This window comes from Triturus cristatus, chromosome 7 (assembly GCF_964204655.1).
Source record: "Triturus cristatus chromosome 7, aTriCri1.1, whole genome shotgun sequence".
In the NCBI taxonomy this organism is placed as follows: Eukaryota; Metazoa; Chordata; class Amphibia; order Caudata; family Salamandridae; genus Triturus; species Triturus cristatus.
In genome coordinates, this window is record NC_140590.1 from 547,973,917 (window position 1) to 547,991,174 (window position 17,258).

At 47.1% G+C, this 17,258-nt stretch overlaps 1 protein-coding gene across 1 annotated transcript in view; it reads right to left on the reverse strand.

The window, feature by feature from the left end:
- The window catches only part of MYO15B (myosin XVB), a 1,465,505-nt gene that overhangs the window by 646,271 nt on the left and 801,976 nt on the right, over positions 1–17,258 (reverse strand). The window lies entirely within an intron of this gene.

Consider the following 17,258-nt stretch of genomic DNA (forward strand, 5'->3'; position numbering starts at 1 on the left):
GGCGTCGATGGCTCCGGGAGCGACGCTGAAGGAGGATCCGCTGTAGTAACCGGCACTGATCGAATCCGAGAAGGTTCACAGGATGGAGCCGGGGGACTGCCCATACGGCGTCTACATCCTCGGAGCCGGAAACTGCAAGGACAGCGCCGTCGGCATAAATGGAACAAAGGGGGCCTGAGGATACTGATGAGGCACACCCAAACTAAAAGCCATAGCACCCATGGGACCCAAAGGTGCTTCAGAGGGATACGAGGCTCTGACGAACACGCCATACATCGCATTTAAAAAATACGATGGATCCGAACCCGGCTCCGGAAATTGTGGGTACTGTGCCGGTTCAAGATCCAAACGAGACACCTCTGAACTCAGAGCCGCCGGAGCCACAGGCGGAGCTGCAGGAGCCGAAGGAACCTCAGCATCAGCCAGATTAGAAACACCTTCTGGAGTCGGTAAAAATCTCGGTGTCAATGACTTCTCCGGAGTCCCCTTGTTAGATGGAGAATGAACCGGAGTCACCTGAGGAGACACTGAAGGAGAAGGAGAGACTTTTTCTTGACGTCGATGGGCTGGAAAAGGTGACCTCGAAGCCACAGCCTTCGACGACCAGCGCCGAGAAGCATGCCTCTTCTTCTTCTTCTTCTTATTCTTTCTCTTGGAGTCATGCGACGAAGATCTTGACTCCGATCTTTTACGACCCTTTTTTTCTTTGCTTGCCTTAGCCATATACAGCTTGACCTCCCGTTCCTTCAGAGCCTTCGGATTCATCTTCCCCAAGAAAAACAGCCCTTGACGTCGTGGTCAGACAACAAGCACCAAAGACAGTCCTCATGAGGGTCAGTAATCGACATGTGACCACTGCATTCTTTACAGGGCTTAAAGCACGACTTCCTCGGGCCGACATGCCAAAACAGAGAGAAATACAATCAAAATTACAATGTATCCAGACAAAAGTATGGAGAGTCCCAGAAAAAAACGTTAGCGTCGACAGCGCGGAAAAAAGGGAACTGACGTCATCACGCCGACGTGGTCTTCTTATGGCTCCTGAGACATCATGCTGAGCCGTGTGCGGAGCCATGGCATTGTGATAACCTCGTCTGCGTGGAGAGCTAGGGAAAAAAGTTTCCGCGGAATGCTGGCGCAGTAGATATTCATAAGGTGAGGAATCCACAGGCAGCTGTATCCATCAGAACAGACTGCCTCTCTCTTTACTGGGTAAAGTGACAATGTTTAAGATTATTGCGTTCCCCAGACTGCTGTATGTGCTGCACAGTTGCCCATATAAAAATCCCAACACTTCTTTGCTAAAATGGACAGGCTGCTGAGAACACTCCTGTAGGTGGGGGCAGTCCCGCAATGCGATGGCGGTGCTGCAGTGCTCTAAATTCGAGGGGGGTATAGCGCTACCAACCGTCAGGAAATATTATGAGGCATCCCAGGTCTGAGTGGTTAAGGGCTGGGCATATGTGGAGTGGGACAAACCGGCCTTCTGGATGGACAGGTGGGAAATGGGTGATAAGAGTTATCTGCAGGCACTATATGGTGGGAGGATGAGCTACACAATACAGCCAGCTACCCAGACGTGATTGCGATATGGCATAAACTGTCTATGGAATTTAAGTGGGACAAAAGATGAATCTCTTGGACGCCGCTCTGGGAGGGGCGCGGGGTGGGGCCTATAGGTGTCTTACGGGGCTTTCGTAGATGGATGTCATCAGCATTTCCACACTAGAGGACATATGGGATGGAAACGAAATTGTCCCCTTCGAACACCTGCAAAGAGAATATCAAAAGCCCACAATCAAATGGCTCAAATATAGACAACTGCAGCACACACTCCAGGCACGTATTCCAAGAGAGGAGGAATCTCCACTAGAACTGAGACTTCTGGATGGACATCACGAGGAAAGTTATTTCGTTGACATACAGGACATTAATGAGAAACACTAAGGGAAGTATGGGAAGGCTGAAAGAGCACTGGGAACAGGATCTGGGTGAACTGGAGGAGGATGACTGGCTGATGGTGCTTGGCTTCCCTGCGAAAGCGGCAATTAAGGCGAGTTACAGGTTGATCCAACTGAAGGTCCTCCATAGAACATACTATATGAGAATGCTGCAAGGGAAAGTGGGGGGACAAGTAATGTCTCTGGAAATGTGGGCTGGAGGGCTTCTTCATGCATACTCTGTGGTTCTGACCGGGATACAGTACTTCTTGAGGGAAGTCCCAGAGTCACTGGAGGAGTCGATGGGGGTAAAGATAGAACTGCAGCCTTAACTAGCGCCACTCTGAAATTGGGATCCCACGGAGGCAACACAATACCAGAAACTCCTGGTGAATATAGGATATATGGTGGCAAAAAGGGACATTGCCTAGAAATGGCGGAGTGATCAAGTCCCTAGATTGCAAGTGGGAGGCAGGCATGGATAGCTGCATGATGAAAAAGAGGGAGGTATACAAGAGAAGAGGTTGTCCGCAGAAATTTGAGAAGATAGGGGGAAGATGGGACATGAGTAGTGAATACTAGAACGCATAGGAACACATGGTAGGAATGTCCCTCAGACTGCGCTGGCGGATGGTCGTGGTGTGGAGTAGATGAGGCGACATACACAATCGTCCACCAGGGACATGAACAGCCAAGAACCGTATGCCCGTAGGCTGCACCTGTCGTCAGACTCTTGCAGAAACACTGGGTTGAGGATGATTCACCATGAGGGTTGGGTGGATGAAGCTGGACTGGGGTTGTGGGGATGCTGTGGAAAATGTTTCAGTGCAATGTTTATGACTGTCATTCTATATAAAAAACAATAAACTTTAGAAATTAAAAGTATGAGGGCAAGAAAAAAAAGACAGGTATGTCATCATACCACTAGGAGTGGCATTATCTAATTTACATAATGCCCGAGTACAACCTCAAATATTCGACAGCATAAGATGAGAACACATGTTTTATGTTGTCTTCCCCTAGAAGTGATGCCTGCTAACTCTTCTGCCTACAGATATGTGAGAAGTTGGCCTGGCATATGCTGGTCACTAGTTATAGTGGCCACCTTGCACCAGTACAATTCGACTCTTATGGTAGATAGGTTTAAGATAACCTTTTAAAGAAAGCTATCCTAGTGGTAGCTGTGGAGAGCAGCCTTCAGGCTAAGTCTCAGAGGAATGTAAAGCAGCTTGTTTTACCTTATAATCTCTTGAATTACCAAATGAAAGGACACCACACAGGTATATATATCAAATATATATGTATTTATTACTAGACACACTCTACTAATCTCTTTATGAGATTAGAAGTCAGGAACATATGCAAATATCAACGTTTCACAATAAGTTAAGCACACATATGGCTGGGGCCCTATGGGCGTACCAGACCATATACTAAAAAAGAGGTTTAGGAATGTCGACTTGCAAGGGGACAAGGCCTAGGGCCTGTAGAATTGCTGGGGCGTCACTAATCCACCCAAGGCAGGTAAGTAAAGGACCCACGGGAGACGCGTGCAGTGTGAGAACACAGCCGCGGGTTCCCTATTGATTTCAATAGAGCAAGTCGCGGTTGGATTTTTTTCACTTTTAGGGTACTTCTAGAGAGTCTACAAGCAAGCCACTTACAAGGTAAGTAGTTCGAGGGCCAACACCCACAGGAGCACCGGAGTGCACGAGTTACCTCACCCAGGGAAGCCGGGTGCATAGGTGTCTTTTGGTGTCAGGTCGCGTCGTCTTTTTCAATGGAAGCCGAAGAAGTTTTGCTGCTTGTGAAGACTGGAGAAGTGTCCGGTGGAATCCAAGGCTGGATTCAGGATGAAGAAGACCTGAAAGCAGAAGTGACAGTGTTCACAGTCACTTGCCAGTGACCCGGGGCCAGGAAGATGGATGCCCACGGATGTCGGGTGATTTCAGGTGATCAAGGGTGTTTTGACTCTTCAGCCACGAGGTCCAAGAGACGTCGACGACGACCAAGAGCTGGATTCGGAGTGTCCCACGAAGTCTGCAGCTTACTGAGGTGTCAGCAACCGGATTGGAGCCAACAAGCCTTGGCAACAGCAAGTCTCGTGGAATGTGAAGAAAGTCAGCAGTGCAGACCAGCAAGGTCTAAGGGACTCACCCAGCGAGGGTAAGTCAGGCCAGGCCTGGAGCATCCAGGGGAGCCCCTGGGTTCGATGAGAAAGTCTTCAGGAGACCCACAAGACAGCCGGCAAGGGATAGCGAAGACGCCTCATGAGGATTCGCTTCACAGGAACCCACGGTCACTCGGGACGAGGTAGGCCTCTAATTTTCGAGGGAAATCCTGCTGGAGGCTTGGACCACACGTGGTCCAATGCACAAGTTCGTAGAACGTCGTGAATGGGTTGCACTCGACAATAGTGCACGGTACCCGGGTATTGCTGTTCCTCGTCACTCGTGGGGTCCACTCGCCTCAGCTCTGCTGGGGACTCACAATGGCCGTCGAGAAGTCAGGAAATCCACTTCCGGGGCTGCAGGGACTTCGGACTCCAGCGGGAAAGTTTGCGACCGTTGATTCAAGTTTTTGGTGCCTGCCAAGCAGGCGAGTCACTCCTTGACTCCAAGGGAGAGTCTTCAGTCTTCCAAAGGTAGTGGAACGTCGAAGGTCCAGGATTCTTCTTGTAGAGCGTCGTCCAGGGATATCTGATTTGCAATGGCAAGGTTTCCCTATCTTATACTCTGGGAGGGTCAGGGGAGTGGGTGGTTACACCCACTTCCCTTTGTCCAGTTTCGTGCCAGAGCAGGGGCAGGTAGCCCCTGAACCGGTTTGAGTTGGCATATGCACAGAGGAGCCTACTGCTCCCCAGTGCAGGACTTCAAAGCACTCTAGAAGTGCACCCACCCAGCCCCAATACACTAAATCCTGTCTGGAAGGTGGTTACACCTCCCTGTGACAGGATGCCTATTGTTGGGCGTCCTCCACTGCGAGTTTCAGTCAGCAGCAGGAGGGCAGCCCAGTGTCTGTGCTGGTGACATCCATTTTGTGATGCCAGGGCTCTTTCAGATTTCTACCGTGTTTCCACAGTAGGTACATGTCTTCCCCTCTAGAAGGGTGGGATCATACTCCCACACCAGTTACTGGTGTGGAGGTATGATTCCAAGTTGTTTGACACCAAACACGACATGTTTTGATGCAGTCATTCCAAAGTTAGCATTTACCGCTAGGTTATAAGTCACTTAAGAGTATACGGTTTAACCGCATCCACAAACAGCCACAGAGAATAGACTCTGCCAGCTGCAGAGGGGCCCCGCTCATGCAGAGGCACCCCCTCACATTGTAAACCAAGCACCCTGCCCTCAGGATTGATAGGGCCTGCCTTAGGGGTGACTGATAGGTTTATATGTGTGTAAGGTGAGATATAGGAACCTATATCTCAGTGAGGAGTGCTAACACTACCTCACCCAGGCTGCAGTAGCAGGCCTGGGGTATCAGATTTAGTCTGCTTCCCAGGGGTGGCATAATACATGCTTCAGCCCCTGGTAGGCCTGTGAAGTACCTATGCCCTTGGTACCTAAGGTACCATTTACTAGGGGCTCATAAGGTACCACAGTATCCAATCACTAGTGCATCTAATATGCACTCCAAGTTGTTTAGAGAGAACAGGGAGACTGGGGCCCTGATTAGCAGGGACCCAGCCAGACTATAGCCATAAACCAGTGTTAACATCAGAAAAAAAGTGGGGGCAACATAAGTGCAGATCCTACTCTCCTACAAGATATTATGGCTGATCTTTGTTGGTTCGAGATAGAAAGGGAAGCGTGCAGGAGAGGTATGATTTTAACATTATATTTTTCTCATCGAGATGCGAATGCCTAGTTATATGTTGTAGAAGTGAATACAAATTTACTGAAACTATAATGTGTAATGTATGCTTCGTGGGTACAATTAGTTAAATATATTATCTGGGGCCCAGTGTAGTGGGCATACCACGTAATATAGCCAGTGATGTGTGAGACACAGGAGCAATGACAAGGGACACAAAGGTTAACATTGCCAGAGAAGAATCTAAAACAAGCATGTCCCCAGATGAGCCAAGGTGGAAAGATTCGAGTCAGGCAGAGAAATTACCAGATGATATACGGGTCGTTCTTTTCCATCGCTTTTCTCTAAGAAAAATTGGACTTTCTGAACCAGGGCAGTTTACCAGCTGCTCCAGCCACAATCATCATGTCATGTATAGACAAACCCAGTAGAAGTTGATAGAAGGTCATCTACAAATAGGCTGGCGATGGCCTCTTTACAGAATGGTATGCATGGGAGAATGAAGACTGCTAATTGTTTGTAGGCAGTGCAATGTCCAGCAGAATTCAGGACAAGCCACAACTCTGGAGGCCCTGGAAGCCAAATACTGCATCTCCTTCAGGAAGGGAGGATGAGTTCTGTGGTTATGCTTGCTCAGCCAGAACAGCAGGACCTTCACTCTGGAACGCCCAACGAGAGGCAGGAGACACACATCAACCATTCACAAGAAACCAAAAGAAAACAAGTTACTTACCTGTAACTGTAGTTCTCCAGTATTGGACCTTTCATAGCTTCACATGCCTGAATCATTCCCCGTTGTCGAGACGGGAGTCTCCGGTACATAAAAAAGCATTGCTTAGTATCATAGCAAACAGAAAAAAGGCCTAGGCCCATTTTCCTTTGCAACCCATAACCTTCGTTATGTAAAAAAGGACTAAACTTGTCCCTGAACCAATCAGAGCCTCTCACCCTCTAGAACACTCCTGAGAGAACCTTCTGCCCTCAGATTTTCGTGCACTTGTGCCATAACACTCTTTGTGCTAAATCCGAGGTGAGCCTCTCAGGGGAGGAGGGTGGGTTGCATGTGAATCTATGAAAGGTCCAATACTGGAGAACTACAGTTACAGGTAAGTAACTTGTTTTCTTACTCCAGTATTGGAGCCTTTCATAGATTCACATGCCTGAATCAGAATAGCGAGAAGTAAATAAATGCACATTTTTTGTTACCTAGGAAGTGAATCCAGGAAACATATACAGTGTGATAAAAATGGTATCTGTAAACCAAATTCCACATATCAAAAATTCTTTGCAAATGGTAATACAATAAACAACAATAAAATGTGCCAACGTACATAACCAAGGAAGGAGGGATGGTAAAGAAGGCTCACCGTTACTGGATAAGGCTCCTCAGCATCGCTTCTCCCACCGCCACATCTCTCTCTGTGGCTGCATCCAAGCAGTAATGCCTGGTGAAGGCGTGTGTACTCGTCCAGGTCGCCGCCCTGCAGATATCCTGGATCGGTACTCCTGCAAATATAGCAGTAGAGGTGGAGACTGCTCTTATAGAATGTGCACGGACTCGTGCATTCAAAGGTCGGCCAGCTGCCTGATGACAATACCCTATGGCACTTGATATCCATCTGGCAATTCCGCTCTTTGACAAAGGGAAACCCTTTCTGGGTGCGCTGTAGGCCACAAAAAGCTGTGAAGACTTGCGGAAAGGCTTAGTTTTCTGCAAATAGAATTTCAAACAACGCTGGACATCCAGCGAGTGGAGAGCTCTTTCCGCCGCTGTTGATGGTTGTGGAAAAAATCATTGGAGAATTAAAGGTTTGTTCAACTGAAAGTCAGTTGGAACCTTAGGGATGAATCTTGGATTAGTCCTGAGTATTATCCTGTCCTCCTTGAACTGCAAGAACGGCTCTTGGATCGTGAGAGCCTGAATTTCTCCCACTCTCCTGGCTGAAGTGAGCGCAATGAGAAGCGCAACTTTCCAGGAAAGAAATTTCAGTTCTGCCCTGTGAATTGGCTCAAAGGGCTGTTTCATCAACTGGGAAAGAACGACGTTCAATTGCCAGAGAGGTGGTGGGGGTTTTATTGGAGGGAAAACTCGGAACACACCTTTCATAAATTGCTTGATGACTCTAGCAGACCACAGAGATGGACCAGAGGCCGTTCTTCTAAAGCGTGAAATTGCAGCTAGGTGTACTTTTATAGATGCATGAGCCAAACCTGACTTAGCCAAAAGCAAGAGGTATGGAATAATCTCGTGAGCTTCTGAAAGCAGCGGATGAATGTTAGACCTTTTGCACCATAAACAGAACCTTTTCCACTTCATCTGATATGTCTTGTTTGTACAATCCGCTCTGGCTCTAGATAGAATCTCTCTGCACTCCGTAGGGATATTCAGATGCTGAAATTCACGGTATTCAGGAGCCAGGCTGCTAACTGCAGAGATTTCGGATCCGGATGCAGAACTTCCCCCTGGAACATTGTCAGCAGAGCCGGTATCGGCTGCAGGCAAATCGGGCGCTCCTCTGACAGTAGAAGAAGCTCCGCAAACCAATGCTGTCTGGGCCACCACGGAGCTATCAGGATTAACCTGCATGGTTCTTTCTTGATCTTCATAAGAACCCGCGGCAGGAGGGGAATTGGAGGAAAGGCGTAGGCAAAGATGCCTGAGCATGCCATCAAAAACGCATTCCCCCAAGATCCCCGTTGGGGAAGCCAGCTTGCGAAGAACCGGCATTTTCTGTTCTCTCTTGTCGCAAAAAGATCTACTATTGGAGTTCCCCATTTCTGGAAGATGTTGTCCAAAATCCCGTTGTCGATTTCCCAATCGTGACAGACAGACTTTAGTCTGCTTAGAGTATCCGCTTTGGTGTTCTGGTCCCCTGGAAGATGTTCCGCTGTAATGGATACTTCGTGTCGTAGAGCCCATTCGCATATCCACTGGGCTTCCCGAGACAGGGAGAGTGATCTTGTTCCTCCCTGTTTGTTCAAGTAGTGCATTGCTGTTGTGTTGTCTGTTCTTACCAACACGGCTGCACCTTGAATCCTTGGCAGGAACGCCAACAATGCTAAGCGGACGGCTCTGAGCTCCAAAAGGTTGATATGCAATTTCTGTTCGTCCGCTTTCCAATGACCGCTGACCTGCAAATCCTGAAGGAATGCTCCCCATCCTTCTAAGGACGCATCTGTCGTAATGACCAATGGAGCTGGCTGAGTCAGGAAAGAAAGACCCTGCGAGATGTTTCGTTTTCGGGTCCACCATGTCGCCGCGTGGATCATGATCGGCGTCACTTTGATTATATCCTCGAAGGATCCTGTCGCTTGATGCCACTGAAGATCCAACTGCTCTTGTAACGGACGCATCGGTAGCCTGCAGCAAGGTACGAGGGGAATGCAAGATGACATCGTTCCCAGCAAAGACTTGTACTTGCGTACTGAAAGAGACCTTCTTTTTATAAACGCCTGGGATAGAGATATTATTCCCCGCTGTCTCTCCTCGGAGGGGAACGCTCTGTTTACCTCCGTATCCAGAATCGCTCCCAAGAAAGTTATATTTCTTGACGGTTGCAGAGTCGACTTCTCCTCGTTTAGAGTGAGGCCTAAACTGGCAAATAGTTCTATGCAAGCCTCTGTTGACAACTGGGCTGACGCTTTCGATGGAGCCTTGACTAGCCAGTCGTCGAGGTAAGGAAACACTTGGTGTTTCTGTCTCCTTAGAACCGCTGCCACTGGAGCCAGGCATTTTGTAAAAATCCTCGGGCCGATTTCAGACCAAAAGGAAGCACCTTGAATTGGTAATGATCTTCGGCCACCACGAACCGAAGGTACTGCATGTGTGAAGGATGGATTGGGATATGAAAATATGCATCCCGTAAATCCAGTTTGGTCATATAATCCCCTGGGATTAACAGCAGCAGAATATCCTGGGGGGAGATCATTCTGAAGGTCTGATCCTTGAGGTAAGTATTTAGGGATCTGAGATCCAAAATGGGGCGCCATTGAAGAATGTTTTTCTTGATCAGAAAAAAACGGGAATAAAATCCCCTTCCTTTCTGGGAATTTGGTACCGGTTCTATTGCTCCCTTTCGGAGCATTGTCCGAATTTCTTGACGCATCTGATCTAAATACCTGACCTCTTGAAATCTTGGAGGTGAACAAGGGGGGATTTCCAGAAACTCTAGAGTATGACCGAATTGTATTATGTGGAGGACCCATTGGTCCATCGTTATCTGCTGCCAATTTCGATGATGATAGGATATTCTTCCACCCAGGGGAATATGTGACATATGAGGAGTAAGTGTCACCAGAATGTCATTGTCTTCGGGTGGTGTCTTTCCCTTGGCGACCTCCTCGACCTCTAGGAGTAGATTTTGTGAAACCTCCTCTCTGTGAATATTGTTGTTGACGATATGGTTGAGATGATGTGGAGTAGGAAGAATAGCGGCCTTGTTGATAACCTCCTCTATAAGAGGGCTGGCCCCTACCTCGTGAGCCACGAAAAGGAACTTTTCCATATTGCAATGTTCCCAGAGATTTCGCTGTTTCCGTATCCTTCTTGATACTCTGTAAGGCCTCATCCACATGCTTTCCGAACAGATCTTCCCCATTGAACGGAAGATCCAAGATCTTATTCTGGACTTCAGGCCTAAAAGAGGTTGCTCTCAACCAGCCTTGTCTGCGCAAAACAGCCGCTCCTCCCAGAGATCTGAAGGCCGTGGTCGCAATGTCCATTGCACAATCTATGACTTCAGCCGAAGTCCTTTCACCTTCCTGGAGGATTTTTCTGGCCTCTTGTCTGTCCGCTTCAGGTATGCTATCAATGTATGGTGATAGGTCGCACCACATCTGCCTATCATACCTGCCCAGGATGGCTAGTGCATTTGCTGCCTTGACCAGAAGAGCAGACATGGACGAAAACCTTTTCCCTGCATTATCCAAGCGCCTACCCTCTCTGTCCGGTGGCGTAGAAATTGGAGCAGACTGATTCCTCGATTTTTGCTGCGCCGCTTGAGTTATAACCGAGTCCTGTTTGGGGTGACCTAATAAACAAGCCGGAGCATCGGAAGGCGCTTTGTATTTTTTGTCCAGCCTAGCAAGCACTGAAGTAACCGTTGCCGGCGTCTCCATAACTTTGAGACCTTCCTCCCATAGATGACTCACAATTGGAAGAGATCTAACCGTCTTGCGAAACGGTTCTTTGAAATCATATAAAAAGCATTCTGCTTTATCTGATGACATATTGAGCGCAAATCTCTGCGCGGCTCTTTCCATCAGATTATGGAACCCTCCAATGTCCTCCGGAGGGGAATCCACAGGTCTTGGTGACGGAGATGAAGGGGACGGAATCAAATACTCATCCCATTCCTTACTAGGATCTGTTATCTCCCCTTCCTCCTGCTCTTCATCCGCAGAAGTGTCCAGAACCGGCTGTGGCAAAGGTGATAGTGGCCGCGGAACCGGTACCTCCTGTCTTCGCACTGGTGTACATGGAACAGAGTGCGCCGGAGCCACTGGCATCCTTTGGCTAGACTGAGGCAAAGTATGCCTCTTCTTGTAATCATCCAACATGAACTGCAAATCCGTCAGAAGAGAAGCTGGAACACTCACCATCTCTTCCTGATCATGTTGTTGGGGGCGGTCCTGATAACCCCCATACTCATCCTCCCAGTCATCCTCCTGACATTTAACATGCAACTGAGAGGGGCTACTTGCATAGCCAAACGGACCCTCGTTATCATCTTCCTGCGAATCTTCCTCCTCCAATAAATGGGATCGAACCAGAGGCGTAACATTACTAGGAGACGTAATATCCGGGGTAATCCTTCTTTTCCTGGCAAAATCCCGCTTTTCTGGTGTTTTTTCCCTCGTCGACGAGCCCGTCGACGAGATTGCCATAGTAACCGACGACGTCGATGCCGTCGTCGACGCTGTAGACATCGTCGTCGTTGCCGCCGTCGACGATGCAGTTGTCACTGTCGTCGACGGTGCCGTCGACGATGTAGTTGTGGTCGTCGTCATTGTCGTCGTCGTCGACGCTCTCGTCGTAGACACTGCCGTCGACGATGCCATCGTCGACGAGAGTATAGGTTTAATAATGACTTTTACTTCACTCTTCTTCGTCGACGACGCTACCTTCTTCGTCGACGATCCAGTCGACGATGTAGATTTTTCTAATTTCTCCTCTGGTGAAGTAGACGCTGGCTTTTAAGCGCATGTTTAATTTTAAGGGGTGATTTTGAAGGCTCAGAACTTGTTTTCTTTGGCTGTTTCACCCCTGAAGCATGACCCTTGCTCTCCTTTTCTTTAGTTTTAGGAGATTTTGAGGGACTGCGCTCTGAAGACCCAGAAGTGGTCTTTTTAAGAGCCTTCTCAGGTTTCTCCCCTGAGGTATGAGCCTGAGGAGATCTGCCTGTCTTCTGAGATCTCCTTGAAACAGTTGACGCCTCATCACTGTCACTAGACACGACGTCCTTCCTGGTTTTAAGTTTTTGGAGCCAAATTAGCAGTCTGCCTTCACGATCCCTTAGAGTCTTATTAGAAAAAGTGCGACCTACCTTACACTCCTTCGCCTGGTGGTGTGGGTAAAGGCAGTATATACAGTCTTTATGAGGATCATCAGTATATCATCTCTTCTTTGAACAGGTGGCACAGGCCCTAAACAAGCCTTTCTTTTCTTTATCAGCCATTCTCCAAGATGATGTAGAAATTTCAGTTGAAAAAACCTCCTCAATCTAAAACCAACTGTAGAATTTGAGCAGAGCTCAAAGGAGACTCCCTAGCACAACGTGCGGTAGAAAATCTGAGGGCAGAAGGTTCTCTCAGGAGTGTTCTAGAGGGTGAGAGGTTCTGATTGGTTCAGGGACAAGTTTAGTCCTTTTTTACGTAACGAAGGTTATGGGTTGCAAAGGAAAATGGGCCTAGGCCTTTTTTAGGTCTCGCCTGAGCCAGCGCTTTAGCGCTGCTCTCGCGAGAGCTTATGTAAATGGGGGATCTGGAAGTGCAAACGAGTGCTTTCAGGCCTCCAAATACAGTGCATGTGCGCCGGGCGCGCGCACTATTTGGCAGCCTGAAAGCACTCGTTTGCTTTCACTTTCGCGGAGGCCGCACGGCCGCTTTGATGTTTTATCGCGATCATTTCCATCTCTTTCTTTCTCTTCAGCTTCTTCCCCTAATTATCTTTCATCATGTCTTCCACCTGGTATTTTCATTTCATTTATGTTTTCTTCTCTCGCCTTTCTTCAATGTATTGCTTTCTGTTTGTCTTTTTTAGTTTCCCCTTCATTTTGCTATTTGTATTTAATTGCTGGCAGTTCGCTAAATCGTCACATTCCGTTCATTTGTGTGTTTATCTCTTTTGAGTTTTCGTAGCCCTTTTTCTTTCTGTCTCGTTTTTCTTCAATCGTGTGCTTTATTTAATCGTTTCTCTATCCCGTTGTTTCTTTTTCATTTGTTATGTCTCTTATCTTCCTTGGTACTTTTTTTTGCAGCTTCATATATATCATGTTAGCGAGTTTCTGTGAAGTTCCAGACTTATAGAGCCCGGCGCTCATTACCCAACAAGGGGTTCCCCACTCCGGATTAACGCACATGCACACTAGGCAGAAACTTACTTCCCAACCCTCTTTAACTCAGTATGGAGGGACTCCGCATACCTCGTCTCTTTGACCTGTGACTGTTGACAAGTGACGTTATTACTTGATTTTGCATACACGTCACAACGACCAACGTTCTATAAATTGTTTTCTTGAAGAAACCTCGCAGACCAGCAGTTATCGCTGATTGGTCCACTGTCACCTTTTAATGACTCTATTCACGGCAATAACTGGGCCAAAAATAAGAGCATTCTGTGCCATGTGACCTGAAATAAATCGTATTGCATCACCTCTTCGATGCTTTTTATGTCCTAATGCATGTCTTGCCCTTTCTCCCCACCACCCACCATCTAATCTCTTCTGCTGTACGGAGGTAAGCACTCTGCGCCTAGAACGCCGTGTGCCATTACGCAGCGCTGCAGTCCCTCCCTCGCCCCGCTCATTTTTGTTTGTGTTCCCCCCTCTCCCCACCCCACCACTACGCAGCATGAGTGGTCCCTCCTGGCACTGTGACTGCTTTTGCGGTAATAAAAGACTACAATTATCAGGATTCAATGGGCCCCTCGGGGCCCGGGTTCCGGTGCTACTGTACCTGCTGCTCCAATGGCATGGCCCTCTCAGAGCACGAATCCTGGAGCCGGGACTGCTTCTCTCCATGCCACCCCAGCTAATGTGCCACTTCGCGACTTTTTATCCCAGCAGCCATCTTCCGAGGTTTGATTTGCCGGGACTTTAATTATCATAAGCGGAGACTCATTAAGCAGCGATCAACAGAAACGCCTTGTGCATTATTGATGAGTGGGGGTGAGTAGAGGAGGGCCCAATCCACCGTAATTAAATAACAAGCATTTGCAATGCAATAGGTCTTGCATTTACGAGAGTTTGAGCTATTGACATTGCAAATGACGATGCCTTTCATTTTTGTTTTGTTTTTTAAAACATAAATAAAAGGCATTGTCATTTACAATGCCAATAGCTTAAACTCGCGAAAATGCGAGACCTATTGCATTGCAAATGCTTGTTCTGTTTGCTATGATACTAAGCAATGCTTTTTTATGTACCGGAGACTCCCGTCTCGACGACGGGGAATGATTCAGGCATGTGAATCTATGTAAGGCTCCAATACTGGAGTAACAGAGTGATCCCTCTCCTGGAAGAAGCACTGGACCTTTGGGGACAGAAGAGCTAGCAGGCCTGACACTCAAACTTGTTAAGCCACTGGCAGGAAGATTTATTGAGATTCTCCACATCAGGAGCCCTTCCTTGTAAGGCACAGAGTGTGCAAAGGATGAAATGGAGCCTCTGAACCCAAATCTGCTCATTCTGATATGAGACAGAAAGTTGGTGATTTGATGGAAGTCACGAGGATAGGACTACCAACCAAGGAGGGTCAGTTTAGGGCACCGTGTTAGATATGCTTTTCGCCATCCAAGGTTAAAACCTGCTCGCAGACTTTGCCGCACTACTTTTTAGGCAGAAACTCTAGGTGTAGGCTGTATATTGTGAGGAGTAGGGAGGGTTGAGTTAACACCAGCTCGAAAATATTTGTTGACTGTGCAGGTGTAGAATACTACTTCCTGTAGGGAGAATGGCGGTGCCCACCCATAATGCATCATGGCCGCAGAGGAGGAATGAAGTAATGTTAACTTACCACAAAGGCAACAGTGTGAGATACAGAGTGGGCAGGTCACTCTGATTGAATGTGATTATTACCCATCGCCTCCGAAGTTTGAGGGGTAGCAAATTCCTGCATTTTGTTATCCTACCACCCTGTAATTCACATGGAAAGTTGCCTGGAGCAGGTCATCAGGATGTAAGCACAATGAATGTTTGCACATGACATTGTTTACACCCATATAATAAGTCGATCGATGACAACCTTGAGCCACGAAGCAGTATGTGACTCATGAGGTAAGTAGTTGCTGCATACTTAAGCAAAAGGGTAATAATTTGCGCAGCATGGACGTGACTGCCCTATTAGAGGGTTTGCAGTTTTAGGTAGATTCCTGAATAGGTGTAAGGCTGTCCAAATTCAAAAGCACATCAATACCTATTACTTGTTGAACATTTATCAATCAGACTGAGGCTCCTAAAGTTCATTTGGTGGGCAATGCCAATTGCATCCTGCAGGTGGAACACCAGTGTCCTCACAGATCTTTCAGTGGCCATTGACACAATCGACAATAGGGATCTCCTTGTCACTTGCACCGGTGGACTGAGGGCTGGATCTTAGACTGTTTCAGTTCTTTCTTTTTGGATTAACCTTGTAGAAGGGTCATATAGGTGGGGCTACTGACCCTCGTGTCTTGACTTGGTTGCCTTGCTTTCACCGAGTAGCCTCACTGTGGGCGAGGATGACCTAGAATAAGATTGTTGTAGTACTCACCACCTGAGAGTCATTTGTTGGAGGCTGAAGACCTTAAGCTCCTCAGTGATCCTTTGTAATGCTTGTCTATGTCACCCTAAGATGTGTGCATTTATGCTGCTCTGTAAATGCAATTTATAAATGCGCCTTCGGTGCCCTTCATTTTTGGTAAAATATTTTTATTATCATTTTTACAACAAAGAAAAGCCACAGCTCATCTCATTACACTTATTTAATCGACAGTAGTGGTGCTGTCCAGTTTTAGGATGTGCATCCTGCACTCAAGAGGGGGTATCTGTCGTTACAGTCCTCATATCTTCTCTATACTGTGACGCCGGGGGGAACCGGGAAGAAAAAAACTGGGGATGTATTGTAGGAGGGAGCCAGGGTGTTGGCCATGGGTATGGCGTCCGGGTCAGTTCAGCTGTAGTGTGTAGATGTCAGGACATTGTTTGTAGGCAGGCGCTGGGACATCCGAGCCAGTGGCAGTGGGTCCTGTAGTGCACCAAGGGGTTTTGTGTGCCTCACTCGTTGGTTGGAGAGGTGGGGGTGGTGTTATGTGTACTCTCGTTCGGGGTACATGCTTCCAAGGCTGTAGTGGTATGTTGATAAGTGCTTGAATCGGTATGCGATTGTAAGTGCTGAAACTGGTGTGATTATATGGCCCATTCCATAGATGCTTTCGCGGTCCTTTGCCTTTGGTGCCCTTCATGTCTGAAAACTTGACTAGTATTGCAATCTTACGTTCATCTGACATATATGTCACTGCAAAAGTGGCATATAATGGATTACCGAATGAATGTCACTGAGTGCAGATAAGTAAAACAATACCACCTTTATATTCATTAAATATATAGAAAATCACAGGAGCAACCAGCACACCACGTTTGGACTAGGGAACAATGTATCAGAACAATAGGGTACAACCGGGCGTCATCCAATATGCAAACTGGCAATGCAAGATAGTTCAAAATAATTCTTAGGACAGTCAATACAAAGACTTAATTATGAGAGTAGAACATATATACAAAAATAGTTATTTTATTTTTTTAGGCACAATTAAGCATAAGCCATAGGCAGTAATCAAGGAGAACAATTGACAAGCGCTCAAAAGTGACAGTGAACACACTGTAATAGTGAAAAGGAGAGTATTGTCCGACTGAAGTGATCAAGCGAGATCAATGATGGTGGACTGAACAGGTAAGGCAAATTAGCAGACTATCAAGTAAAAATTAGGTCACGTTGTAATCCATATGCTCTTTAAGGCAAAGTTCATTTTGAAAAAGGCTTTGCGCCTATGGGTGTTTACAGCGTTTCAACTCCTGAAAGAGCGATGGGGTCATCATCGGGATCAACAAAGTAAAAGAGCACTGTTTCAGCCCTATGTAACTGAGAAAATAATAAGCATACAATGCTATCTGCAAGGTAATTAATTTAAATATCATGTTATTAAAATATATGGTCTATACACAAGGTTCACAGTTACCTAACTCCGAGTAGGATTCATAATGCCTAAAAAACACCTCATAGAGAAAAGTAGATCTGAGAGAC